Source organism: Diplotaxodon limnothrissa, linkage group LG17, assembly GCF_057381915.1.
Source record: "Diplotaxodon limnothrissa isolate DT_005_m linkage group LG17, D_limnothrissa_male_GT1.1, whole genome shotgun sequence".
Taxonomy (NCBI): Eukaryota; Metazoa; Chordata; class Actinopteri; order Cichliformes; family Cichlidae; genus Diplotaxodon; species Diplotaxodon limnothrissa.
In genome coordinates this window covers 17,900,124-17,912,701 of record NC_140612.1, presented here as the reverse complement: position 1 = coordinate 17,912,701, position 12,578 = coordinate 17,900,124, and the positions used below count along the sequence as shown (strand labels likewise).

Genomic DNA, 12,578 nt, shown 5'->3' with positions numbered 1-12,578 from the left:
CTTTAGTCCAAAGAGCAGAACATTTTGCAATGCTACTCCTATATACAGCCTTGGTGTCTGCACAGGAATTTAGATGTTTGTCAACATTGCTTGTTGAAATCAAGTTAATTGTGTGCGATGCACATCTGTAGTGTGGAGGGAGGCTAAACTGTGCATCACCAGATGCAGTGGAAAGAGCTTCTATGACATCAGTAAAGGTCGGTTCCTCGTCATCACCTTCTTCATTTTCAGATTCAGACTCCAAATGACAGGGCTGACATACTCTGAATGCTTTGGCAAAATTGGATGCATTATCCGTTGCAGTGGCAATAACTTTGCCTTGTAGTCCATATGATGAATGGATTTCTTCAATCTCTGCTCCAATTACATCATAGGTATGGCTGCCTCTAATTCTCTTGCATGCTAGAGCGGCCTTGTTGCGTTGTAATGTGGAATTAATCCAGTGAACTGTTACACCCATAAAACTTTTATTATTTACCGTCCAGATGTCAGCAGTGGTGGAAACAACTCTGCCTCTTCGAGTGTAGCCTTCAAGTTAGAGTTCATTTTGTCATATTCTCTCTCAAGGTATCCTACAAATGACTTTCTCTGGGGCAGCTTGACACCACTTTTAGTTGGTATTTTTTCTACAAGTAACGCGTTACTGCCCATCTCTGGTGACAACAGCTGTGTGCAGATCAACAATGGATCACATATCGATTGTGGGAGAGAGTATGAGCGTGCAGCATTTAAAGCGTGGAAGTACTGACCTTACTTTGAGTTTGATTCCATAAAAAGTGACAAAAACATTAGCGTCCATTGTGCGTGGGAAGAAAACTTCTTTTCACAGCGAAAAAAAACCCCTAAACTTCCAAGCAAGCACCGAGTGCGCAACGACGTAATGGGAAATTCACAGAGAAAGTCGCGGATTCTTCAACTGACCGCGGCACACCTTCACCAGGGTAAACCTCCGCCTACTGCAGTCCTGCTTTACAGGTGAAAATAGAGCAACAGGACCGCTAGTCTTTGACTTTATTTATTTTCTGCTGTTTTACTTGAGTGTAAACACACAAAAAATATTTTATTTTATGTGCTGGAATGTGTAGAAAATAGGTTTAAATGTTAAACTAATTTATTCAAGTCAGAGAATGGTGCATATAATTAAATTTTTGTTTGATGCATAAAGTTAAAAGATTAAAACTGATAAAACAAGTTAAAAAAAGAGAATTTTCCATTTGATTACATTTTGTATGATGGATTATGTAGAAAAAGTAGAATTGGGCTGAAAGATCTATCGCTTTATCACCTATTCAGGTTGTAAATCGTGTTTTTAAAAAGTAACTAAGTAACTAAGTAACTAAGTAATTAATTACTTTTGAAAATAAGTAATCAGTAAAGTAACGGGATTACTTTTTTGGGGAAGTAATCAGTAATTAGTTACTGATTACTTTTTTCAAGTAACTTGACCAACACTGCATAGAAGACCAAGACCAAGACCAACAAGATCTAAAGATGTCAGAGGTCATGATTCAACAATAACTGGGTAAAAATGGCCTCCAGGGAGAGTTGAAGGGGAAAACCGCTGCTGACCAAAAACAATCATCTGGATGATCACTGAGACATCTGGGTCCGGTTACATTGGCCATCAGAATAACAGCATTTCATGAAGACAACATCACAGTAGCAGGTGGTGGTACTGTGATAGTCTGGGCCGAATTCTACTATCTACCATAAAATCCTGGAGGAGACGGTCTGATTATCAGTTCATTGTCTGAAGGTCAAAAGCACTCGGACTACGCAGCAGAACAAGGATCAGAAACACATCAGCAGGTCCACCTCTGAATATCTCAAAAGTGTGCAAGTCAAAGTTTAGACTTTAATCAAACTGCAGGGCTTTGGCATCATTGTAGTGGCATGTTGTTCACGCTGGAAAACCCTGTAGCGTGGCTGAAATCACAGTTCTTCTCTCATGGTTCAGACTGGTGTGTTTGGTGTTACACTCTCAATCAAGGGTTGGCTGAGCAGGCATTCTGAGTTTCCCAGTCTTCAGCGAGGCTACCCGACTTCCATCAACCTCATTAGTAACTGCTTAAAAGGAGTAGCTCCTGCTCCCAGTCTCTTTCACATAGTTGTTTTGTCCTTTCTTTTATCTGAAACATGTCAGTGTGACAAATACACAAAACCTAGATTTTCAGCCCTCTCCCATCCCCCTGGCAGCACTAAAAGTGCTCCAAAAGTTGAATTATTTCTCAACGAGTCTCTCTGAATGCAGAAGTCTGCAGGCTGGGATTTTTGTGGACGCAGAGCCCCTTGTTTTTATCAGTTTGTGTGTTTCCGTGTTTAATTAGCGTCATTTCTCCCTGTTTGTAGTGTCGGCACACTCAGGCAGCACAAAACTCTCTATATAAAATTAGTGTTGTTTTGAACGCTGAAAGGTCGCATTGCAACTGCTTTGTATTTGATATTTTTATTAGATTTTAAAACTATAAGTAGATAATGGCGCTCCATGTCTCTAATGTATTTATTAAAACTTACTTTGCTGTACAGCACATCTACACACCAGCACATCCTGTCTCAGTCACACATATCATCCAGTTATTGTTCTAATCAAAGCCAAAACACTTCCTGCAGATATCATCTGAGCTTGTGGCTAATTAACCCTTTCATTTTTGTTCTTTCACTTTCCTACAAATCTTTGGAAAATCAGAGGATAACACGTGTGTGTAGAGTTTTATCTGATTAGTGAATCTTGTTGCAGCTTCAGATGCATTAAAGCCTCCTTATCCCTGCCATCCATCACTGGCACTCGTTTATCAGGCAGAGAGGAGCTGCTGGAGCTGCTGAAGCAGCTGAGGCGGCGACTCGGCGGAGTAAGCCTGAAATCATCTCTGTATCGAGCTTCCACGATAAACGCACCAGCCTCGCCTTTCAGAGCATGTTGGGTTGAGCTGCATGGTCCTCGGGGGCTCCGCATGCACACCACAATAAACTCATCGGCAGCTCATTAACAGAAGGTTCCTTCCTCACGCAGCTCACGTTCACACACAGAAATATGAAGCTGAGACAGCAGAGCTCATTATGTTAGCATCAAACAACTTCATTCTGTGCTATGAGAGCACTGCTGATTCACTTAAAGGGAAGCAACAATAATAATGATGATTAATACCAGTTCTAATGTTTTTTCAGACTCATTTGTCATTCATGAAGTGGTCAGTGAAACAAATACGAGTTATTTCCACTTGGATAATTTGTTCTATTTACTCGAAGGCTCACGGTCACGCTGCGTGACGCCAGCGCTGAGTGAGATGGATCGGACTGTTTGCCACTGTTTTATGCAAACACACCACATTTCTTGGTTTCTGTTTCACTCGTTATATGGCCTTTCCTCTTCAGCCAAAAATAATACTTTAACAGCTGTCTTTAATTATTAGGTAATAAATACGTAACACAGCTTATTGAGCACGAGCCACTGAGTAAATGATAAGTTAGACAAGAAAAATAAAACAAAGTGGGGTGGGACTGAGATGAGTGGGAGCTGCAGGCCCTTGCCCTCCTCGATCCAGAGAGTCAAGCTGACTGGTGAACGTTTGGTGGCTGGACACGGTCAACAGAGCCTACACGAATAATACAGATCCACCGCCCATGAGAACCGGGGAGAGGGGCGGGGTAAAGACGGGACCTGTGAGCGCTGACCCCGCGGACTCAGAATGAACACCTGTCCCACATGATGATGAGCCCTGAAATTTTTGCTTACGGTTATTTTGCTGTTTGTATAAAAACTCAATAAAAGGCTTTAAACCTGGTTTTCCGCTCATTCACAGCTCTTCGGTATGAATCTTTTACAATCAAAATGGCAGTGAAGCAGTCGGAATGAACCTGCTGGTCAATAACCTGATCTGACCTCCTGATTGAAGTCAGGTGACAGCCTGATGGTGTCGCCTGGAGGTCAGGAACGTACTGATGGAGCACATTTAAACTCCAGCTTCAGAGAATTCACAACGTCCAGCTGTCAGCTTCATGTGTGCACAGACCGATGGAGGAAGCTGAGTGATGTTTGCCAGTTTCCCGTCATGACAGGGTTGATGTAAATTCTTTCTCTGCTCGCTGTGATTGGTCAGTTCTCTGTCAGCTTTCTGCCTCAGGGATTCACGTCATATCAGCCACTTGGTGCTTTTATCTTCTTCCTCACTCGGGGTGAAGAAGAGCTGGTTATGTGATAAAAATTTAAACAGAGTCAGTTCAGACGCGCTCGCTCAGACGCGGCCTCCCCCTGAGGAAATCAGTCGAGGATCATTTGTCAGTTTGGCTGCAGTTTATGGATTTTTGCTTATAAGCCACTATAACTCACTCTGTGCTTTGCTGCTGCATATCTGAGGGGGCAGGAGAGAAAGAATGAGAGGAGTACAATTTGTCTGCCGGGGAGAGCATGAAGACATTGTCACTGATATTTTCAGCTTTGGTTCTCTTTAAGGAACAAACACAAAGCGAAGCCAATCAATCGGTGCAGCTGCTGACCCCACAGCTGGACTTTTTAGCTTTGGTGCTTCCTCATTTGTAACTGCTGGAGGATGAGGAGGATGTGGTTTGTCTCATGTCTGAATACACAAGCTGTGTTAACATGTCATTTTTCAGGTAGACAAAACATTTGTGTTATTTCAGTGGAGATGAAAGTGGACTGACAAAAAACCAAACAAGTGCAGAGTAACAGCAAACAGGACATATTCTATGTATCATCATAGTTTCAGTTTCATTTTCTGCTCCTCCTTCGCTCTTCCTTTAAGGATAAAAAGCACACAAAGTTCGCGTTGAAGGACGGGCTCCCGTTTCAGTGTGAAGCTGTGTGGACATCAAACAACAGAAACAGAAATATTTGTCACGGTCCGCTGTGACAGACCGTGTGGAGAGTGCGTGGAGGACTCAGGTGCAGACACGAGTGACACGGGAGTAAACTTTAAACAAAAGCGAGCCTTTTATTGTGGCTGGTAACGCAAGAGAAACAAACAAGAATAAGGGCAGCTCAAAAGCAATAACTAAACAGAAACCTAAACTGGGAATGAACTAAGGTAAGGCTATGAATACAACAGACCGGGCATGGAAACATGGAGGGTGGGAACACAGACGACGCGACACAGACTGTAAGAAACACAGAGACTAAATACACATGAGGGATGATCAGGGGAAGTGGCCACACATGGGAATGCAGCTGATATACATGAACTTAACGACAGGACAGGAGGAGTGAAACTGAATACACTGACAGTGAATGCAGGCCTTCAAAGTAAAACAGGAAACATGGGACATGAACCGGGGAGACGTAGTACAGGGGGAGGTGACAGACGCGACAGCATGAACTTGACAATACAAGACACACAGACATAAACACACGAAGGGCAAGGGAGGCTTGATACAAGGGTAACATAACTACAAAAGGACTGGACTACCTTAAAGAACCTAAACAATCAATAAACATCAAAATAGACTAAACACAAAACACTGGGTCGCACGACCCAGGACCATGACAATATTGATCCTTTGAAGTGAATTAAAGCAAAGTGAAACTTGTGTGTAGTCCTAAAAAACTGCTGCTGATCAAATACCTCCAGCAGGGTACCATCACATACTCATCCTGAATCTTCCTGACCTCTGAGCTGAAATTCAGACTGAAACCTGAGTCTGTCAGAGGAATCCGGATGGAAGCGGAGATGATGACAACGCAGAGAATAAAAATAGCTGTGGATGTTCTCAGGTGTCCTACAGAAACAAACACCTGAGGCCACAGCTGGATGGAGGGAGGTGTAGAGGATGAATTCGTGTCCTGAACATCAGAGGAGGCGGGGAATGACACCACGATGCAGCACTGCAGCAGTTGTGAAGAAGCAATGCGAGGCTCTCAGCACGATTTGTAGGAAAAATGAGCACAACACAAGTAACCAAGTGAAGATGAGATCAAAACCGAGGAGCACAAACACACACAGACAGAATGGAACGAAAGAAAAACAGGGAAAACCAATCAAAGTGAATATTGAAGTAAACACAGGAAATAAAACAATAGATCGACCAGTATAAGAAAGCACTGACATATAGAAATTATGATGACAAAGACTGAGAAGATACCAAAACCGAGATGGGACAAGAAGAGGAAACACTGAGGAAACCAAACGTACAAACTCCAAAAATACTGAACAGAAACTGAAGAGCACACAAACAGCAGACTCCACGTAAGGCCACTATCCATAAGCTGATGTGGCCTCGCATCACATGCAGAGGTTAGCCTGCTAGCTAGTCTGTAGGCTCAGAATGGTAATATCAAATCAAATAAGAGGGTTAGAAAAAGAACTGGAGCATGTCGTTATAGTTTCTATTAAAACGTTTAATTTTATCTCTCACTGTTGTCCTCTGTTATCTTTTTAGTGCAGTTTAATTTGATAAACCTGCTCAGAGATAGGTTTGTGTGTGAGGAGCTGGAGAGCATCGTGTTGATAATAATATCAGCAGAAAGTGAGTCATCGGCGTGAGAAATAAAGGGGGGAACACCGTTTACGTGGTTTGTTTTGGTGGCTGCTGAACAGTCTGTGGCCGGGGGCAGTGAAGGAATTCAGAGCGCACTAAATCATCTTCAGCCCTGTGTGCATTCTTACTATTATTTCATATTTATGTCACCTCACAAACAGCTCAGATCCATTTTTTAATAAGACAACACAAAGCTGGCTCCTAATGATGTGATCAGCTCTGATTGCACACTGACTCAGCTCATTGATATTTTTACTTTTTAATTAACTAAAGTGTAGCTCTCACATTACTTAGAATTAGCGTCAGTGTGCGCTTGTTGTACAAACTCGTATCTCTGCTCATTAAAATGTGCAGAAACGTCCCGAGGTTACAGGGCGGCTCGTGGTTTCTGAGGTGAGCCTTTCCACTCTGTTTACTTCATCACGCTGCTTTCAGTGACACCTGAGGCCGTCAGGTGAGCTGCAGTCAGCACTGTTTGTGCTGCACTCAATCATAACACAGTCAGATAAACTGTACAGATATCAGTCCATCCTGACAGGAAGCAGAAACCATTTCAAAGAGGCAGCAGGTGAACAGGAGAGGTAACAAGACAAAAAAGGGACAAGTTTTGGTTCATGGTTCATGGTCTCAGCCCAAACTGTGAGAATCAGAGTCCCTGAGGGCTCATCATCCTTTACAGCAGGGGCGTCAGACTCATTTACATGGTGGGACACAAACAGCACACTTCAGTCCTACGTGGGTCAGACCAAAGAAACTCTCCTGTGTCTCAGTCTAAACAAGTTAAATTAATACCTTTCAACCCCTGAGGAGTGCACTTTCAACAGTACATCTGAGTTTTTGGGAAGAAATGCTGCCTGAGTAAATTAAGGAAATGTGTGAGACACTCTTTGGACTTCAACTGTATGAAACAAATGTGCGAAGCAGTGGACAGAGATTTTCCCTGACAAGCTTTCATGTGATTGTGCACATACGTTTTTATTCCCGCTTCAGAGTCGGTAAAAATACACTCCGTTTTCCCTCCTGTCACATGACCTGAGCTCTCAGCTGATGATGTGATCAGAAATAGCTGCTGGATTCTCTGGAGCTTTGTTCTCAGTGTCTAAGAATAGAATGATTTGGCGTGAGGAAGCTTTGACCTGGTAGTGCTAATGGATTTCATCTGACTCAAAATCAGACAGCATCTCTCTGCTTGTGTCCCTCTACCCCTTAGCATCACCTGACCTCCATGCTTACCTGTCCACCTGCTCTACGTGAACCTGTGCTGGGATTTGAAGCTTATTCTGAGCTTGAATGAAATGCTTTGAGGTTTAAACTGTGAATATAAATCCAGATCAGACCGTTTCTGTTTGTCATACATATGCAAATCAAAGATTTTTATTGAGGACTGCTTAAAAGAGATTAAACACAACTCGTGTTTTTATACGTCTTTCACTTATTCAGCAGAGATGAGGCGGATTAAAGAATCTGTCCAAGAGAAAGCTGAGTGCTGACAGAAGAAGCTTTTCTGTTTGTTTATTCCCACAAATCTTCTTCCTCTGCTGTGAGAACTCTTTTATTTATCCTGGTTTATCCTTATTAGTTCAGCCGTCAGATGGACGCTACCAAACGTGCTTTAAATGTTTATTTATTCAGTTCTGACTCCATGTGTCTGTGATCATTACGACAGAGTGACTCAACTCTCGTCGTCTTCTGTAAAAGACGCTGCAGGGTGAGAACGTCCTGTTTCTAACATGTGATTCATGTTTTTCACACCCACTCCATCACTTCACTGAGACGTGTCAGAGTTTGGCTTCTTCAGCCTGTGAAGCCATGAGTGCTGAAAGTCACCTGTGAGACCAGCGACACCTGAGTGAAGCTCAGAGCACCTGATGCTTTTGGTGTCTTTAGATTGTGGCAGAGGTGGGACCAAGTTTTGCAAGTCTCAAGTAAGTCTCAAGTCTTTATCCTCAAGTCTCAAGTCAAGTCTCAAGTAATGTCAGGCAAGTCAGAGTCGAGTCTTAAGTCACTGGTGTAAAAGTCCAAGTAAAGTCACAAGTCTGAAATTTTGAATTTCAAGTCCTTTCGAGTCTTTAAAAAAAAAAATGAAAAAAGCATGTTGCAGTTATATGCTAAATGTAAATATTAGACCATGTAATTTTAAAATCTGTGTTTTTCTCAACACATGACAAAATAGTGAACTTAGAAAATATACATGTAACCCCTATAGACATGGTTACTAGTATTTTCTTGTTTTTACCTGGTATTATTATTTCCGACACCCCTTGAACACACTTTGATTTTCCGTAGTTCAGTGAATGCAACAAAAGCACGTTGCTGCATTAAGCTAGGCAAAACGGAGCAAGACACCGAGAGCAAATAACAAGCTACACAGTGAGTCTTTTGGTATAAAATAAGTGTTATAAAGTATTTTCAACAGTCTCTAACTTAAAGTTATGTACTTTTCAGAGGCCTTTATGTGTTTTACTCTCGACCAAAACCAGGCAGAGCGTGTATTTGTTTCTTGGGAATTCCGGTGAGTTACTAGAGATGATAAGTTAGCAGGAAAACTTATGCTAATTTTACATGTGGTAAACACTGCAACAGTGCGAATTCCGTATTGTCTAAAAAAAAGCTAAAACCAGTCGGAGTACTTGAATCGTGTGTGAAATGGAATGTCGTATTTTATTTTATTGTCTATTTGATTGGGCATCTTCACAAATGTGCAAAACTAATGAAGGATGCGCTTTTCTTTTAGCCATAAATGTTGTCCAGTGCCTTTCCTGCACTTTGTAATTTCAGTTATAGGTTAATACATGTAAATAAGTTATTTAAAACTAGTTACGTTACAAACATTTCATGATGTGATTACATATGCCTTAAAAAGGGGTATATAAATACAATTGATTGTAATGCTGTAAAGCAATACAAATGGAATTCATAGAGACAGAACAATGTTAAAACGACAGTGTACTTGATTTTGAAAACTTTATGAGATCTCATTTTATTTAGAAAAACTGTTAAGAACTATTTTGTTTATTGCTCTGTACTGTATGTGCAGACTGGTTTTTTGTGATCCTGGATCTGAAGTGGTTCTGGATATGGATGGCGAGCCAGACCCTGTGAAAACTCTTGGCGAATCCAAAAGCAGTGTGGCCAGCTGTTCTGGATGCAGGAGTAGAGCTACAGTCTGAATTACTTCGAATCGCAGGATTTCAGATAAGCAAGAGCAAAAACTGCTTACTTCATACGGATTGTTTCTCTGGGAAACTATTGAACTCCCAATATCCTGCTCATCAGGAGTCAGGTCTAAAGAGACTACTTATTTTATTTTATTTTGTTGTTATTTTCAAAAGAGCGCTCTTCTCTGTTGATCTTCTGTTAATTTTCTATGCTGTTTACATTGGATTATTGCACCACTGTAACATTGTAATAAATCTGCCGGCTGTTCAACACTCAATTCTCTCAAATTTATTTTACTCCTCTCGAATCTAGTCTATAAGTTTAACCCTACTATACTAAGCAGGTGTTACATACACAAATTGTGAAATTGCACCTCTTTAAAATGCAGCTCAATTAAACTTAGCTCCAAGAATAATTTTCACCGACAGTTCTGAGATAAGCTGCATGTTATTCTTGGATGCGGTTGTAGGACCGGCTTTAAAATCGCATGACAAAAATATCATACACATTAAAAAAACTGCATCACCAACGTAGCCTGGACAACATTTGCTAGTTAGATGAAGTCAGCTATCTCATCATAGCATATTTATATGCATATTTATAATTATACGGTTCTTGGAGTGAGTGCATACACTCATGAAGTTTAGTAACTTCCGGTCACTGCAACAAGCCCAGGTACAGTTTACCGACGGATGGGTGCAGGACCTTGAAATGCACCGTGTAGAAAGAAAGACCATCGTACGTATCATAAGTTTACCAGTCTCACAAATCGTCGTCATAAATACACATTCGTTAACCGTTTATTAATAGGAGTGGAAATCATTTCTGGTAGCATCACAGAAATGTAGCAGTGACAATAATGCTGTATGCTGTAATCGTACTGGGCAATTAGTGATACAAAACAACTGTTTTATCCTGTGAATAAAAGTATATGTTTTTGTCAATGTACCATAATAACAGAAGCGAAACGCAATATTGTGTCAGGACAATTCACTATTTATGCACAATAAACAAAGGAGCATAGCGCGACAATTTCTGTTCAGCACCAGACTTGCTTGTAACCTATATCACTAATTATGTTATGAAAATGACGTATTAACTACAACAGCAGACTGACCTTCGTGGAAATGCTTGGAGCAGACTAACCTGTGAGCTGGAGTGTTCTGGGACGTTATATTTTGTCTTTGAATGGCTGCAATCCAGTCGCCTCTTTGTTACTTCGGAAACATGGCTCGAACAATTTCTCTTCAACGACGTAATCCGATAACAACCGATCTCTTTACTCGTCGGCTTCCCGTGGCTGTCATGCGACCGGCTATTGCAGTTAATAATACAACAGCTTCTTGACATTTTTGTGTTTCTTTTTATCGCTGTATAACTGATTTTAATTGAAAGCCTGCGTGCGCTAGTACCGCTTGCCACGAGTTCCCAGAATCCTTTGCGGTTCTACCCGTGAATGACGTCACATTTTCAATCTCTATATAATATGCATGTTAAATTTTATATTTGGGGTAAAATATCAAGTCTTTTCAAGTAAACCGGTTCAAGTCCAATTCAAGTCCCAAGTCATTGGTGTAAAAGTCCAAGTCAAGTCACAAGTCTTAGAACATTTTTTCAAGTCAAGTCTAAAGTCATAAAATTAATGACTCGAGTCTGACTCGAGTCCAAGTCATGTGACTCGAGTCCACACCTCTGGATTGTGGAACTGATTGCAGTTGCACATTAGGGTGTTTCCACATCCCCATCATTTAAATCGACCTCTGGTTTGTTTTCAATCTCGGTGCAGTTTGTTTGTGCAGGTGTGAACACAGTAATCGCACTCGAGTCTGGACCAAAACAACTGCACTGGCACCCTTTAGAGGAGGTGGTCTCGACCCCAATCTGAACCATCTGCTAGGTGTATGTTACACGTTTAAGATAAACATTGTCCAATACAAACGTATGATTTGCATTCTCAGTGCAGGAAGGTGCTGTAGATGTGCAAAGGTCTGTGCTGGCTGGCAGCTAGCATGAATGTCTCCATGTTCTCTGATAGTCCAGAACTCAGCACCTTCTTCCTGTATTTACTTTTGTTGCTCTCGCCCCAGACACATCTGACCAATGATGGGGAGCAGTGTTGGTCAAGTTACTTGAAAAAAGTAATCAGTAACTAATTACTGATTACTTCCCCAAAAAAGTAATCCCGTTACTTTACTGATTACTTATTTTCAAAAGTAATTAATTACTTAGTTACTTAGTTATATAGTTACTTTTTAAAAACACGATTTACAACCTGAATAGGTGATAAAGCGATAGATCTTTCAGCCCAATTCTACTTTTTCTACATAATCCATCATACAAAATGTAATCAAATGGAAAAGTCTCTTTTTAAAACTTGTTTTATCAGTTTTAACCTTTTAACTTTATGCATCAAGCAAAAATTTAATTATATGCAACATTCTCTGACTGGAAGAAATTAGTTTAACATTTAAACCTTTTTTCTACACATTCCAGCACATAAAATATTTTTTTGTGTGTGTTAACACTCACTCTTTCAAATAGATGCAAGTAAAACACAGCAGAAAATAAATAAAGTCAAAGACTAGCGGTCCTTTTGCTCTATTTTCACCTGTAAAGCAGGAGTAGGAGTGTGCCGCAGCGGTCAGTGGAAGAATCCGCGACTTTCTCTGTGAGTTTCCCATTACGTCGTTGCGCACTCGGTGCTTGTTTAGGGGGGGTTTTTTCGCTGTAAAAAGTTTTCTTCCCACGCACAACGGACACTAATGTTTTTGTCACTTTTTATGGAATCAAACTCAAAGTAAGGTCAGTACTTCCACACTTTAAACGCTGGACGCTCATACTCTCTCCCACACTAGATATATGATCCACTGTTGATCTGCACACAGCTGTTGTCACTAACGGCGCACTCGCTTACGTCACTGTCGTGAGAC

General features: G+C 41.1%; 1 long non-coding RNA gene across 1 annotated transcript; it reads left to right on the top strand.

Moving 5' to 3' along the window:
- The first annotated feature begins 8,754 nt into the window (after positions 1 to 8,754).
- LOC146614853 (uncharacterized) lies at positions 8,755 to 9,822 on the top strand. Its single transcript, XR_014907020.1, has 3 exons — positions 8,755 to 8,859; positions 8,935 to 9,001; positions 9,527 to 9,822. It is a non-coding gene; the product is annotated as an uncharacterized LOC146614853 (long non-coding RNA).
- Positions 9,823 to 12,578: the final 2,756 nt, after the last annotated feature.